This window comes from Tenrec ecaudatus, chromosome 4 (genome assembly GCF_050624435.1).
Source record: "Tenrec ecaudatus isolate mTenEca1 chromosome 4, mTenEca1.hap1, whole genome shotgun sequence".
NCBI lineage: Eukaryota > Metazoa > Chordata > Mammalia > Afrosoricida > Tenrecidae > Tenrec > Tenrec ecaudatus.
In genome coordinates this window covers 123,859,677-123,876,574 of record NC_134533.1, presented here as the reverse complement: position 1 = coordinate 123,876,574, position 16,898 = coordinate 123,859,677, and positions in this window count along the sequence as shown.

Sequence of the window (16,898 nt, the reverse complement as noted above, 5' to 3'; positions counted from 1 at the left end):
CACTAGGCACCAGCAGTATTAGGCACACGTGCGTCTGAACTCAGCCACCGAGATGAGCCAGTACCCTCAGCCACGCCCCCGCCCCCAAGGGGGATAGGAGGCCATAAATAGCACAGCGTGAGGGCAGCTGCCCTCTTTTCCAGCCGGGCGGGGTCTCTGCGCACATGCAGCCTCTCAGGCTCGCTCTCGCTCTCCTTCAGTCCGAAGGTGGGATTTCTTCTGCGCGCGCAGGGTGAGCACTTGCGCGTCTTCTCGGGGCTCGAACTCTCTTTCCCCTTTTGATTCTGTCGCCTCTCTTAAAGGCCATTTTTCCATGTGGTTTTTGGCGCTCCCCTGAAGCGCCATATTCTGTCCCGAAATTTCCCGCAGGCCCACCATGCGGACTTGCCTGCTTCCAGGGAGTACTATCTGAGACTGTGTTACCTGAAACTCCTTTTTCCCTCCTCAAAGTTACTAGGCTTACAAATATATATATATATATACGTCTAGATCAGTGGTCTAGATCAACCTTCCTAATGCAGTTCCTCATGCCGTGGCAACCCCCAATCATAAAGTTAGTTTCGTTGCTATTTCATCACTGTAATTTTGCTACTGTTATGAATATCATGTAAATATCTGATATGCAGGATGTATTTTCATTGTTAAAATTGAACATAATTAAAGCATAGTGATTAACCACAAAACAATATGTAATTCTATATTGTGAAATATTGATTTCTAATTACAAATAAATGAAAATTTGTCTTGAAGCATGGTGTAGCATGGGTAACAGTCTTCACGCCGGGTCCTTGTAGGTGGGCGTATCTACATGTGGGCGGACCTGCCTGGAGACAGAGGAGCGGTGTCTCGGTTCCTAAGACCATCGGAAATATGTGTTTTCCAAGATTATCTTAGCGACCCCTATGAAAGGATCGTTTAACCCCCAAAGGGGTTGCGACCCACAGGTGAGAACCTCTGGTCTAGATCGGATGTTATCTCCTAAAGGGGCCATAATAGATGGTACAAATTCAGAACCGAGCAAAGACGATCAGCTAATTAATGGCTATATTTGGTGAAGAGCTGCTAAGCAGCCTCTAAGAAACATTCCCACCGGGGGATTTCGTGCTGTTACGAAGATCTTGTTCCTAGGGACAATTGTGAGCATGGCGCAGGACCGTGCAGTGTTCCGTTCTGTTGTGCATAAGGTCGCTTTGGGTCAGAGCAGACTCCATGGCCCCTAACAAAACCAACCTGGAGCTCTCATAGTGAGATCCCACTCCACGGCGCAAGCTGGGCCGTCTGGCCATGTCCTTGTTTAGTTGGGAAGAGATAGGTATTGTAAACTCAGAGTAGGGGAGGGCTTTTTAAAGAATCTAAATAATGCTCTCAAATTCCACAGCCATTCTGAGTGCTCCTGTGACCCCCCACGAGTAAATGAATGGCATGCTGAAGAGACAGGATGTCGAGGGTCGCTGATGCTCACTCCACTGCTAAGGAGCTCCATGCCAGTTGACACTGGAATTGGCTTCTCAATTCCATGTAATGAAACAAAATAGATTACATCTGCTGGGACAAAGGTGCTCTACCTGTGATCCAGCCGCTGTCCTACCAGCAACAAGTCAAAGCAAGGCAAAGTACCACCCCCACCTCAGCTCAAAATGACCAGCACCACCACCCATGTCACAGGAGACGGCCAGGCCTGCTCCCAAGGAGCCTCTGAGTGGACCTAACCTCCAACCCTTCGGTTTGCAACACCCAGGCACTGCAAAACCGCCGCGGGAAGATATAGCTGTCCTTTATTTCCAGTCTCTGTCGAGCTCTCCAGAATTCCTTCTTAGCTCAAGCCCAGGTTTCTCCGATTGCCATCATGTCCATAAAATCCATGCTCATAAAATTCTTCATAAGAAAAATGGGTGGCCGATTCCCTTTGGACCCTGCATCCCCGCTACGCGTGGCCGCGGAGGGAGGAAGCCCTCGGCTTGAGTTAGTGAATAAACTCCTTTTGCCGCTTTTGCATATCAACTGGTCGTGATTATTGCGTGCGCCCAAGGTGAGCTCGCCTTCCTTCCCCGAATCTAATATTTGGGGACTCGTCCAGAATTGGAGATTGAGAGCACGGGCCTTGCCGCGGACGCGTGGACGCTGGGACCGACCTTGAGGCAGGAGAGTTTTTTGGGTTTTTTTCTTTTCTAAAATTCAGTCCGGACACATTTGTGGGTGGTGCCGTTAACTGGGACCAGAATCCGACCTTGGCGGAAGCGCCAGAGCGGTCGGTCACTGGTGGGGTTCAGAGTGGGAGACTCCTGTTCCCCTGGGAAGTTCCGCTTAGAGGCCGGACCTTATCGTGATTCAGCACTTTTTGCCGGAAGCCACGTGGAGCCCCCACCATTCTAGAGATGATTTCCTCTTCACTGACTTGGCCTTTGCCCTTCTTTGGGGCTCATTTCGTCTCTTTTGTGAGATGGTGGAAGATTTTTGGATTGTTGGTGCACATAGGATAATGTTGGAGCTGTGAGCTTTGGCAGCTCTGGGGAGGTATGTTTTCATGATGCGCACCGAACTTCTAATTAAACTTCTCTGCATACACGAGTTTCTGTGGATTTGTTTCGCTAAAGTTCCCAAACTATCACACTCATGTAGCTGTGCAAATCGCCCTTCACTCATGTCTTTAGCTATATTACTTCCTTTTTTGTTGTTGAGATTTTTGCATTTATTTTATTTTATTTTTTTAAACATTTATATTACTTCCTTGACCTCCACATTTATCTCAAGCCTCATTATTGCAGAGGAGTTGACTTGACATGCGTTGAAACGCTTTATTAGGAAAAGTAGCTGTTTCACCACAACTTTCATTGAGAAATGGCTTTCACTTCCGTACCATTGTGATTCAAGCAGTTTCACATATCTCGGCTCCAAATGTATCTCCAGGAAATTCAGGAATATAAAGGAAGAGACAATTCTTCTGGTGCTTTGCCTGCCTCTAGTAAATGTAGCCTCAAACAGTTGTACTTTTCTCAGCTCGACCCTTAGCTTCTCCACTTGCTTGGATGTGAAGGAAAACACAAAATCCTGCATTTCACAGGCTGCCCTTCTGTGTTGCCTCACCCAGAGTTACGTTTGTTATTTCTAGAGTGCCCCCAGCAATTGTATTTTCTTTGGTCAACAAGCATCATTTCCCATAGTCAGTAGTTTATGAGAAACTTTGAATCCTGCAGGTTCCCGTACGTAATGGTTACATTAAACAATGGAGCTTTATGTAGCTTCCTGTTTTTCACAACAGGTCATGCTCATTGACATTGTTATCTTATCATCCCAAATGGCCAATAAGCACAGGTGGTGTTAATTGAAGGGCGGAAGGATACATGCCTTTGTCAGCTTAACTTCCAGGTTCTCGGGTATCTTGCTTTTTGAAAGTCAGTCCAGGTTGAAGATGCCTTAGCCAGTTAACTGCTATTGCTTCCAAGGCTCACGTACACCAAGACATCTCTGAGCAGAAGCCACAGTGTCTGACCGTGATACAGCTTTGGGTGCTCGACAGCTGTATGGAGACGCCGACCAAATCTAAGATTATTTCCCTTTCACTGACTTGGCTTTTCCCAGCAGTCAGTCTAATTCCATCTCTTTTGTGAGATGGTGGAAGACTTTGTGGATTCTGGAGGGGCATGTGGTATAATGTTGGGATTATGAGATTGAGTAGTTCTGGTAGGGAAGTTTTCTTGATGTGCACTTAACGTTTAATTACAACTCTCTTTTATACACGAAAAAATGGGCATAATAATTACACCAACCTGTTAGAGTTGTTGTGAGAATTAAATTACATAATATATATAATGTTCTACAGTTAAATATTTATTATGAACATAATGTTAATAGAAAACACAGATGGCATTTTCTATGCCCCTAACGGTAATATTATTTTTAGCCTTTGAGTATAAATGGGATTCTTTAGTTCCTGCCCACTCCCCTCATTTTTAAGCCATTAAAAATGGTATTTATAAGGATGGGGTATTTTTAACCATTTCAGGAATATTAAAAGTGGCATTTTAAAAAATCTAAGGTCTCTTGTCAGTTTTCTGAAAACTTAGCTAGTACTGGACTGCTGTTCGCACTTGACACTCTGGCTCTGAAGATGAAGGGTGAAAACATTAATGACAAGTCTTGAAGAAGCAGATCTGTTACATCTAGTTTCCAGCGCTATTGCACATGCACACCTTCTCAGAGGCTTCTTCCCTTCCCTCCGAGATTTGACTCCACCCTCAGGGCCATCGAGGCTCCTGAGGGACCACAGACAATGCGCAGTTGTTTATTTATTTGGGTTTTAAACATGCCAAATGCACAGCAACCATGATGGCATTGGAAGCTGACACACTCCCCCAGCCCCCATTCTGGTTTCCATGCCTTCTGCTTCCATTACCAGAATCTTTCCTTGCTCCTGCTTTCAGCCCGCAATAATACTCCATCCCTGTAATTCTTTCCACAAGAAAAGAAGGACTGGTTCCCCGTTGCCTCATTAAGACCTGGGCATATCCTCATGGCTCAACTAGCTCTTCCTTTATGAAATTCTTCCAAAGACTTTGTCAGTCGTTCTTGGTACACCCTCCTCAAAGTTCTATGCTAAACTTCCCCACAGTTTTCCCATCATACTCAATCACTTCACCATTTGAATGGCTGTTCTCTCTGCTTCTGTCACCATTATCACATCAATCAACCGTGTGGATAATGCTTCTCATCTTCTCAGTTTCTAATTTCAGCCACCTTCCAGCTGTCCACCGAAGTTCAGGAGAGCACGGCTCAATACTCGGTGACATCATTAGGAATTCTTTTTACTGACGTGGAAGTGAACCTGCTTTGTTACTTTAAATGTCAGTTTGCATTCACTGCTTTTTTATACTATGGCAGTAATGCTTGCTTATTTTAAAAATTCACATTTTTACCAAAATGCATAAATGTAAAGCTAATTCCTGGTCTTAAGCAGCTATCATCTGCAATTCACACTAATAACTTAGCAGCACTCCCACAAGATCCGTTTGCTTGTTCTTCATTGCAGCTGCTCTTTCAATATGCCAATCTGTGAAATGCCCTCTGTAGTCAGTCTCCTGCCCTTCCTCCTCTCTCAACTACTTGCAATCCATGAAATGGTTTCTTAGCGTGGCTGCTGCATTCTCTCTCATTCTTCTTTTCTTGTCTGCTCCTCTGTTACCTCTGCTCTAGACCTCCTCCATCCTTGACATATGACCACCCATTTCCCAAAGACCCACGACCATGACCGCATGACTCCACCTCACGAGCAGCTGTTCCATCTTGACAGCTCTCGGCCTTCACAAAGGTTTACCAAGTAGCGTTGGAGTAAGTCGTGAAGCCATTCATTCTGGATCCACCACAATCTATTCTGATTGGCTCTACTGATGCTTGCATCTCCTTTTACTCACTTTTCTAAATTTATCATCCCACTTTCCAGGAATGTTTCGTACCCCTTTCTTCCTGACTGCCCCAGTTTTGCCCTGCTTCCCACTTCTTAGCCTGTTTTACTTAAGGTTGAATATTACTTAATTGGGCAACTTGAAAGTCTTTTCAATGTCTCTTCCTTCTCCTTCTCCCTTAGCTCTGAGGTTAGCCCATCGGCCAGTATCCTTGAAACAAGCCCCTGCTTCCTCTGTGGTGCCATTATCTGTGCCCCCCCCCCTTTATTGGATTCTGAGACTGTAACTGTTTCCAGGAATAGAGAGCCCAGTCTTTCTCCCATGGAGTGGCTGATAGTTCCAAACTGTCGGCCCTGCGGATCACAGCCCAGAGTATAACCCCCACACTACCAGGTCTCCTTAGAGTGCCGTGGGAGGAATAGCTGGTGTCGGAGTATGGTAAATAAGGCAGGAGGGTGACAGCATAAGCTAGAGGAGGCCAGATATGTCCACCTCCATTGCTACTTACTGCAGTATGGCCAAAGACCTGCTAGTGTGGTGGTTAGACTTTGGGCTGTGAACCGCAGGGTTGACAATTTGGAACTATCAATAAAGGGGGGGGGGCACTATGAGTCAATATTGACTCAATGGCAGTGAGTTGTGTGTATGTGTGTGTGTGTGTTTAATTAGGGGAGTTAAGAGATTATCACGAGTCAGGATCAGCAAACAGTACGGATATCGTCATCTATCCATAGCAACATCTCTCCTCAGCCAATAGCAAGTCTCTCTCCAGTCCTATGTCTCACCATCCTTGACCCGTGCCTCAGGAAGCTGGGTCAGGAAGCTAGCCCACCTGCCACTGTGTCCCATAGTCCCTTAGTCTCAGGTCAGATAAAATGGTACCCCACAGTCTCCGAGCTGCTCCTCTGAGTCTCCGTGCCACAGTGTCTGGTACATTTTGTCTGGCTACCTCCACCACTTCAAGACAAGAGCTCTTGGGTTGTTCTCCAAATGGTCGTGCTATTTGTCTGTGTCCCAGATGGCCATTGGACGCTGAGGGGTAGCTTTGATGGCGTGTGGTTTTGTCTTTTAGCCAACCCCCAAGGAAACAAGGGGTTTCACACCCTTAACTAAGGTCAGGACTTAACCCCACCTGACTTCGGAGACAGAGAACTCCCTCTAACACGGGACTGTAGGCACAAGTGTAGAGCACAGCATCATAACACATCACATATCAGCCTGAGGGCCAGAAGGGCCATATTGATTGACTTCGCTCACATGACCTTCCCAGGGAATCCTTTCCTTAGCCTGAAGTCTTCTCTCGCCATTTCCTTTCCCTCCTTCAGTTCTCCTTTCCCTGCACACCCCATGCAGCAGTTTTCCACCAACACTTCTTCACTTCTTCCAGGGTATTGTGCTCACTCACTCCCTTCGACTGAAATTCACCTTAGAAGAGTGATTTCCTAATGGCCAAGTGTCCCAGCCGATTTTCCCCAATCAGTTCTTTGCCGCCATACTCACTGTGCGTGGACTTGTTTACCCCCTGAGAGAGCGCTGTTTTCATCTTCTCTTTCACTTGGATGGCTCGTGTCCACTTCTGTTACTGGCTCCACTGCCTCCTTTCCTCTCCTAAATTTGGGCCCCCTCAACTATCCTATCTCTTTATAGTCTTTCTTTTAAATGTCCTCCATTTCAGTGACTTCAGTTATCACTGTATGAGGATGACTTGTAAGCCTTGATTGCCAAACCATAATTTCTTCTGAAGACCAGATTTAGATTTCCAGACAATGTGTGTGAAATATAAAATATGCTAAACAAGACCCAAGATCCATCATTTCTCTGCCCCCAAATCACTGTACCTGCTTCTTTATAACATCTAATGGTCGGAGAAGATTTTTTCCAGCCTACTTTGAGCAGATTGAGCTTTCTTCCTCTGCTCTGTGTTTTTCATTTTCAGGCCCAATATGTGATACTCTCACATTTTCCAGAATCAGTTATCTTCCTCGGGAACGGCACAGCATCAGCACACACACGCCCTTGCCTCTTCATACAATTGCTATAATTATTTCTCTTATTTTCTCATCCTGTGATACTTATTCTGCCAGTTTGATTTTCTTTTCTTTTTTTGTTTTTAATCAATCATTTTATTGGAGGCTCTAGCTCTTGTAACAATCCATACATCAACTGTATCAGGCACATTTGTACATATGTTGCCGTTGTGATTGCCAAAACATTTTCTTTCTGCTTGTGACACTGGTATCAGCTCCTCTCCACCCGGTCCCCTTGTGAAACCTTGATAATTTATCAATTATTTTAACTTTCATAGTTTATACCATCCACTGCCTCCCTTCACCTATGTTTCTGTTGTTTGTCCCTGGGGTGGGAGTGGGGGGTTGTTTGACAATCATTGCAATTGGCTCCCCCTTTTCCCCCCTTCTCTCCCCACCTTCCCCCCTACCCCTATGGCATTGCTACCATTTTGGTTTTCCTAACCCATTTTGGATCGCCTTACTCATGTGCTTTAAAGACTTCGATGACTATCATTATAAGTCAAACTACGAAGACTCCTTAAAAGATATTCATGAGTATTAATGTACCTTTCCTGTGTGTCCACCATCACTTTCTTCCCTACCCCAGGCCAGACATGCACCTACCTTTATACTTGTGTGAGTCTGGGTAGACTAGAGAAGCAATCCATAAACACACATATGTGTATAAGAAAGAGGTTTATATACAAGAGCAATTGAACAAGGAGAAAACATCCCAACCCAGTCCAGTCCAAGGCCATAAGTCTGATTTAGCCCATATGTCCTATGCCAATCTATAAAGTCCTCTTCAGACTCACAAAATACGTGTAATGAAGCCAAATGCAGGATAATCACAAGCCATTGGGTAGAAAGTCTTTGGGTCCAGTGGTGTAAGCATCTCAGCGCTGACAGGGGTCTCCCTGTGACTTCTCCGGCTTCCAAGGTCTGGTTACATCCATGTGGCTTGTCTTCTGCAATGTCTCCCAGGGAGTAGCCTAGAGAGAGAGGTGTCTTCCGCCTCCAAGAAGGAATTACCAGATTTCCCAGAATTCTCAGGAGAAGGTCATGCCCACAGAAGTCTCAGATTGACAGCCTAGACTCCATCCCTACATTCTTCATCCTTAAATTGACACCAGATTAGGTGACTACCACAATACTTTTATTCATGTTTTTATTTTTTTATGTCAAGTTGTATACATTTCAATCACTTTTTGTTTAAATCAGATACTTGTTTCAAGACCTACCATATATACTTGAATATAAGCCAACCCGAGTATAAGCCGAGGTACCTAATTATTACCTGGGAAATGCAAAAAACTGATTGACTCAAGTATAAGCCTAGGGTGGGAAATGCAGGATGTGAATTAACACAGAGACCAGGGGAGAGACGGAGTACAGCCACAGACACATCCTTACCAGTTCAGCTGCCTGCGTGAGTGAATCACTATGGATGCTTCTGTGAATTAGAGTTGTCTATGTCATAGGACAACTCTGATTGGTTAGATGTGAGTAAACAAACATTCAAATCCCTGCAGTGTCAGCAGGGCTTTGAATGAACAGTGGAGGAACGGCAATCACCCACAAGATGTTACACCTCGCTGGGGTACCACTGACCTGTGTATAAGCCGAACCCCAGTTTTTCAGCACAAAAAATGTGCTGAAAAACTCGGCTTATACACGGATATATACAGTATTTCAAATGTGTCTTTTTCATGTAGTGAGCAATGTATAGCCCAACAATATCATTCTTTTCTGTCACTTCATTCTGTTGCTCTAAATCACATTGAAAATACGCAGTGCCACTCAGTGAAAGTTGTCCCAAATTAAGAACCTGAGGGATGTCATCTGCATCTACAGGTGCGATTCTCAGAACAACAATACCCCTATCACCCACTCCTGCTCTTTGGAAAATTCTGCTTACACTTTGCAGTTTGCTCTCAAATATCATCACTTTCAAAACTTTGCTAAGCCCCATGCCATAATTTACAACTCTATTTTCCAAGTTTCCAGTATACAGTATTCTTACCATGCGATTTGTTTTGTGTGTGTGTGTGTGTGCGTGCATTTTAAGCTACAGACTATATAATACCTGACATATCGTAGGTATTCAGTAAAGGTATTCTGAATAGATGAGTCAAGTTTGTTTCTGCCATTTAAAATTAATGACTAGTATATCACATTTCACAGTTATGTCGAGAAAATTCAATGAAATAATACATTAAATATATCTTTAAAATAAAAGATTATATTAGATGAGGCCAAGCAATCATTTCTTTTCCACTGAGGGTTTAACAGCAAGGTGGTTTTCATTCATGTTATCCCACATAAATTCTCTAAATGGCAGATAATTACACTCCCCGCAAAAACGAACACGTAGTCTGTTGGATTGTCTTGAGTGTATTTCTTACGTTTCACTTTCTGATCATATAAGAAGCTGTGAGTAAAGGGGCTGCCACTTTTTCTCAGACATCAATACGCACACGCACACACACACACACACACACACACACACACGCTGCACTGGACGGTGAGTCACTAGCTTCTTGATTTATACATGCAGGTGTCCTTTGATGATGAAGATCTTACAGAGAGGAGGTAAGTCCTGAAGGATTTGGAGACAAAGAGCCTTGGCTTTGAGACATAGCTCAGCCAATTTAAGTGACCAAGTCATTCAAACTACACTACGTTCAGCACACGTCATTCAACTACTGGTCCTGATTTACAACATGCTACCTTCTGATTTAAGTCATATACCTCTCCCCCCCCTCCCCACCACCTGACTATTTTTCATTATATTGCCTTTTATTATCAATATTTTAAAATAATTTTACTGGGGGCTCATGCAACTCTTATCACAATCCATACATACATCAACTGTGTAAAGCACATTTGTACATACGTTGCCCTCATCATTCTCGAAACATTTGCTTTCTACTTGAGCCCTTGGTATCAGCTCATTTTCCCCTCCCTCCCCGCCCCCCTCACATGAACCCTTGATAATTTATAAATTATTATTATTTTGTCATATCTTACACTGTCCAATGTCTCCCTTCACCCGCTTTTCTGTTGTCCATCCACCAGGGAGTGGGTTATATGTAGATCCTCGTAATCGGTTCCTCCTTTCTACCCCACCTTCCCTCCTCCCTCCTGGTATTGCCACTTTCACCACTGGTCCTGAAAGGATCATCTGTCCTGGATTCCCTGTATTTCCAGTTCTTATCTGCACCAGTGTACATCATCTGGTCTAGCCAGATTTGTAAGGCAAAATTGGGATCATGATAGTGGGGGGAGAAAGCATTTAAGATCTAGATGAAAGTTGTATGTTTCATTGTTGCTACACTGCACCCTGACTGGCTCATCTCCTCCGAGCAACCCTTCCATAAGGAGATATCTAGTGTCCTATAGGTGGGCTTTGGGTCACCACTCAGTATTACCCCTCATTCACAATGATATGATTTTTAGTTCTTTGAAACCTGATACCTAATACCTTCGACACCTCGTGAATCACACAGGCTGGTGTGCTTCTTCCATGTGGGTTTTATTGCTTCTCAGCTAGATGGCCGCTTGTTTATCTTCAAGCCTTTAAGACCCCAGACGCTATATCTTTTTATAGCCGGGCACCATCAGCTTTCTTCACCACATTTGCTTATGTGCCCGTTTTGTCTTCAGCAATCATGTCCAGAAGGTGAGCATCATGGAATGCCAGTTTAATAGAACAAAGTGTTCTTGCATTGAGGGAGTACTTGAGTGGAGGCCCAATGTCCATCTGCTATCTTAATACTAAACCTACACATATATGCACATAGATCTATTTCCACCTACTCATATATAAATATATTTACATATGTGCATGCCTGTATTTAGACCTCTATAAATGTCTTTTGCCTCCTAATTCTTTCCTCTATTTCCTTTTACTTTCCTCCTGCCCCAGTATCGTGTTCGAACTTCATTTGGGTTTCAGTAATTCCTCACTGTTGCCCTTGATTAAGCACCGCTAGGCATCCTAAGCCCTCTCTTTATCGATTTTAGCTCACCTGTTGTCCTCTTGTCACTGGGTTGGTTGACACACCCCCTTCCTTTCTTCCACCTCCCTTTCTCCCTTGTCTCCCAGAACCGTTGGTCCCATTGTTTTCTTCTCTGAATTGTTTATTCTACCTATCTTATCTAGATAGACATGCAGAGACATTAATAAGTGCAAAAACAAGAAAAAGCCAAACAAAACAACAAAGAAAGACAACCATAACAACAAAAGAACAAGAAACAAAACAACAATAACAACAAAAAGAAAGCCCATGGCAAAAAGGAAAAGCCTATAAATCAGTGGTTTTCAACCTTCCTAATGCTGCAACCCTTTAACACAATTTCTCATGTTGTATTGACCCCCAACCATAACATTATTTTCATTGTTACTTCATAACCGCAAGTTTGCTACTGTTATGAATTGGGCGACCCCTATGAAAGGGTCATTCGATACCCAGGTTGAGAACCGCTGCTATAAATAGTTCCAGGTCTGTGTTTTGACCTTGAGGAGTGTTTTCCAGTAGAGTCTAATGGGGTGCCACACTCTGACCCCAAAGTCAATTTTTGGTACTCCCCAAGGACTTCATTGCTTTGCTCCCCTTGCTGCTCTGTTGCATGACCTTAGTGATTCACCCCAGTGTGATGGGGTCAGATTGGGCACAATTCCTGCACTGTCTCCAGTGTTGTCCCCTGTAGTGCTATGGTCCAATGAGGGCTGTCGTGTCTCGTGGTGGGGCCGGCCCTATGGTTCTCTGAGCATTGTCTGCTCTGAACAGGAATATCATCCTTGGGGCTCCATGGGCCAGGATGTGTTCCACTCTCCTTCCTTCCCTCTTCATTTGTTCCCGTGTGCCCTGATCATATGTGCGCCTGTCCCCAAGCTGTAACTTCGGGGCTGTCCTCTGGAATGCATTCTTCTTGGGAGGGAGGAGTTGTTGGGGAGTGTCCATATAGTTGGGATTGGGGCCGGCCTCACAGACCTCTCTATTAGTTCCCTGGTACATGCTGATATGTTGTATTCACATCTTGGTGTGCCGGGTTGAAACCTGGTCTCTCTCTCCCTCTCCTGTGAGAAATAAACAATACCCTCCCCCTTGGGTGGGTTAGTGCCCCGCTCCCCTCCTATCCATGTCTTTTTTCCTCTCTTTCTTTTCCCCATCTATTCAGTTGACTGCCACATGTACCCCGGATTGTTTTTAGCCCCTGCCATAGTACCTGGACCTCACCACAGGAGTGGTGTGTGTGTGTGTGTGTGTGTGTGTGTGTGTGTGTGTGTGTGTGTGTGTGATAGCTTTTCCCTTATGCCCCATTTTTTAAGCTTACCTCAGTGGACTCATGTTGTACTTGTCCTGTTGTGCTTGGCTTACTTCACTTAGCATAATTTCCTCCAGTTTTTCCCATGCAGCAATGTGCTTCATGCGTTCATCGCTGCCTTTTAGGGATGCATAGTACTCCATTGTATGTATGTACCAGAGTTTTTTGATCCATTTAGTTGTTGATGGAAATTTGGGTTGTTTCCAACTCCTTGCAATTGTGAACTGTGCCTTGATGAACATTGGAGCACAAATGTCTGGCTGTGGTTTGTTTCTTGCTTCTTCCAGGTATATGCCCAGTAGGGGGATTGCTGGATCAGATCATATGGTAGCTCAATTTCCATCTGTTTTAGATATTGCCAAATCATCGGCAGTGGATGAGGGTTCCTATGTCCCCACAGCCCCTCCAACACTTGTTACTTTCTGATTTTTTGAATTGGGCTACCTTTGAGGGTGTCAGGTGGTACCTCATGGTTGTTTTAATTTGCATTCTCTATGGCTAATGAGCAGGAACATTTTCTCATATGTTTATTGGTCACTTGGATTTCCACCCTTGTGAAACTTCTGTTCAGGTCCTTTGCCCACCTCCTTAGTGGGCAATTAAGTTTTTTCTTATTGTAAGCTAGCAGAGTATTGTAGATTTTAGTAATAAGGCCTTTGTCCGATGTGTCATTGCTAAAGATGTCTTCCCAGTCCACGGGCTTTCTTATTACTCTCTTGGTGAATTCTTTCGATGTACACAGGTGTTTTATCTTCCATATATGCCACTTGTCCATTTCCCACAATGCCTCTGTATTCATGTCCTTCCCTACTTCTGATAGTCTACGTATTCTCTGCACCGAGGTTCATAGGTTTGTCCCAATTCCCTCATTGATGGCCCTAATGGTTTGGGGTTTTACCTCAAGGCCTGTGACTCACCTTGAGTTTATTCTTGGGCATGGAGTGAGGTAAGGGTCTTGCTGCATTTTTCTGCAGGTAGATATCCATTTTTTCCAGCACCACTTATTGAAGAGGGCATCTGCTTCCCATTTGATATTTTTGGGTCCCTTATCAAAAATCAGTCATCTGTATGCTAATGGTTTTTTATTTCTGGGTTTTCAGTTCTTTTCCATTGGTCTGAGTATCTGTCGTTGTACCAGACCACACTATTTTGATCACTGTAGCTGTATAATAGGTGCTACATTCAGGTAGAGCAAGCCCTCCCAGTTTATCCTTCTTCTCGATGAGTTCTCTGCTGATTCTAGGCTTGCATAATATTGTTTTAATAGAGGCTGTACAACTCTGCAATCCTAGCGTGGGTGAATGTTCCAATTCTCTCCAGCTTTTGTTATTTTCTGTTTGTTCTGGTTTTTTAAATTTTGCTACCAGTGTCGGCACAGGGTGATATCTCATTGTTTGCTTGTTTTTTCTTAATTTGTATTTCTCTTATAGCTAATGATCACAAGGATTTCTTCAGATGATTGTTGGCTACCTGAATGTCATCTTTAGTGAATTGTCTATTCTCATCTTCTGGCCATTTAAAAAATTGGATTATCTTTTGCTTATCTTATTGAAGTGTTGCAGTTTTCTATAGATTTTGTGTGTCAGCAGCAAATTATGTATTGCTTCAATACTGTATGATGTACTTCAATATTATATAATGCACATATCATTAATGATAAGATGAACAGAAAACTAAACACACCTGTTATAAATGCTGTTCGTCCTAACTCAAAAATATCTGCAAATAGGGGACCACTTGTATTGGTTTTCCCTTCTTGCCTCTCCCACCCACCTCCAGATTATGTGGACATAAAAGTAGTTTCTACTATATCAACTTGTTGAGATCAAAGCATGCCCTCAAATAGTATGATAAAGATAACAAAATTGTTGATGGAAATTATAATGAACGTGAGGATAAATCATGAAAAACCATTTCTTTCTCATCATGCCCAAGTTAAAAACTGAGTACATCTCTGTAAATCTTAAAAGAAATAATCTAAACAGGAGCCTAATCTCCCTAAACTTTATAAAACTTCACAAACCCCAAAATAAATCCATACACACAATCTCGTTTACCCTCACTGGGAAGGAGACACTTAGAAGTGGAGACTTGACTCAGAGAAGTTAAGCAAAAAGGTCAGTATTAGCTCAAATCAAAACAAAGCCTGGAGGTCAGGCCGCTTGTCTCCCACACAGAAGAAATCTTCTCCTTCTTCAGTAGTATTTCTGATGAGGACTGAGTCGGAACTCAACTACTGGATTTGCTCCCAATAGCAGACCAACAACTTAATATCATTAGCAAAGGTATTAATGGCACTTATTTTTCCAAGAGCTTTTTCCTTGTAACTATCCAGGGAGCTCCATTGAAACGCATGCCAGGAACGCATAAAGCGTACGTTAAGCTAACAGAAACACTTGTAATATAGTATAACCTTTCTCCCGAGGAGCTGGAAACACCTTATTAAATGCATCTCTTTATTGCTATTCGAATGCCTGGGCTATGGTGGTGACTACCCCTTGATAGCATTCTTATTGAGGGTCTTTAACTATGGTATCCCTGGAGATTGGTCAAGGGCAGTATGGCATTCTTCGGTATAAATGGTGATAGTGGAGATTCTCTTGGGCGTCAGTAATTTGCATATTCTCTAAACATCTATAGGCAGCTCAGTTCAATTCCACAAACAGTTTTAGCCTCAACTTATCAGCCTGGTCCTCTACAATGGGCAGATCCAGGAAAGGGTTGCACACTCTGGACATCATAATCATATCTTCTGATCTAATTCCAAACTTCCTTTAGCCAGTAGCAGTAACCACAGAAAGCAAGATGAGGAACCATGAATGGGGATCCTTGTAGCTCTCAATCCCATATCTCCTCTTTGGTCATAGTTTAAAATAAACATGTCTTCTTCCCTCTCCTTGCTCCAGGGGGTGTGAATTAGTTTTCAAAATCAACTTAGAATAAAAAAAGTAGGTCATCTGACTTGTCTAGATTGGAGTCTGACTTCTGCATCTTGATTCTTTCTTCAGATATGTGTTATGTTGGAATTATTTTCTTAGCATTCTATAAATGACCAACAGTGGTTTTTTAAAAATTTAATCATTTTATTAGGGGCTCATACAACTCTTATCACAATCCACATATATCAATTGTTTATAGCACATTTGTACTTTCATTGCCCTCATCATTCTCAAAACATTTGCTCTCCACTGAAGCCCCTGGCATCAGCTCCTCATTTTTCCCCTCCTCCCACTCCCCCTTCTTTCATGAACCCTTGATAATTTATAAATTATTTTTTTTCATAGCTTGTAGTGTTCAACATCTCCCTTCACCCACTTTTCTGTTGTCTGTCCCCCAGGGAGGAGGCTATATGTAGATCCTTGTAATTGGTTCCCCCTTTCCATCCCACCCTCCTGGTATCTCCACTCTCACCACTGGTCCTGAAGGGATCATCCGCCCTGGATTCCCTGTGTTTCCAGTTCCTACCTGTACCAGTGTACATCCTCTGGTCTAGCCAGATTTGTAAGGTAGAATCGGGATCATGATAGTGGTGGAGGAAGAAGCATTTAGGAACTAGAGGAAAGTTGTATGTTTCATCGTTGCTACACTGCACCCTAACTGGCTCATCTCCTCCCTGCGACCCTTCTGTAAGGGGATGTCTAATTGCCTCCAGATGACCTTTGGGTCTCCACTCCGCCACTCTCCCTCATTCACAATGATATGATTTTTTTGTTCTGATGATGCCTGATACCTCATCCCTTTGACACCTCGTGAATCACACAGGCTGGTATACTTCTTCCATGTGAGCTTTGTTGCTTCTGAGCTAGATGGCCGCTTGTTTACCTTCAAGACTTTAAACCCCAGACGCTATATCTTTTTATAGCCGGGCACCATCAGCTTTCTTCACCACATTTGCTTAAGCACCCGCTTTGTCTCCAGCGATTGTGTGGGAAAGGTGAGCATCATAGAATGCCAGTTTAGTAGAACAAAGTGTTCTTGCATTGAGGGAGTACTTGAGTGGAGGCCCAATGTCCATCTGCTACCTTAATACTAAACCTATACATATATGCACATAGATCAATTTCTACATTCTCATATATAAATATATTTACATACGTACATGCCTTTATTTAGACCTCTGTAAATGCCCTTTGTATCCTAGCTCTTTCCTATATTTCCT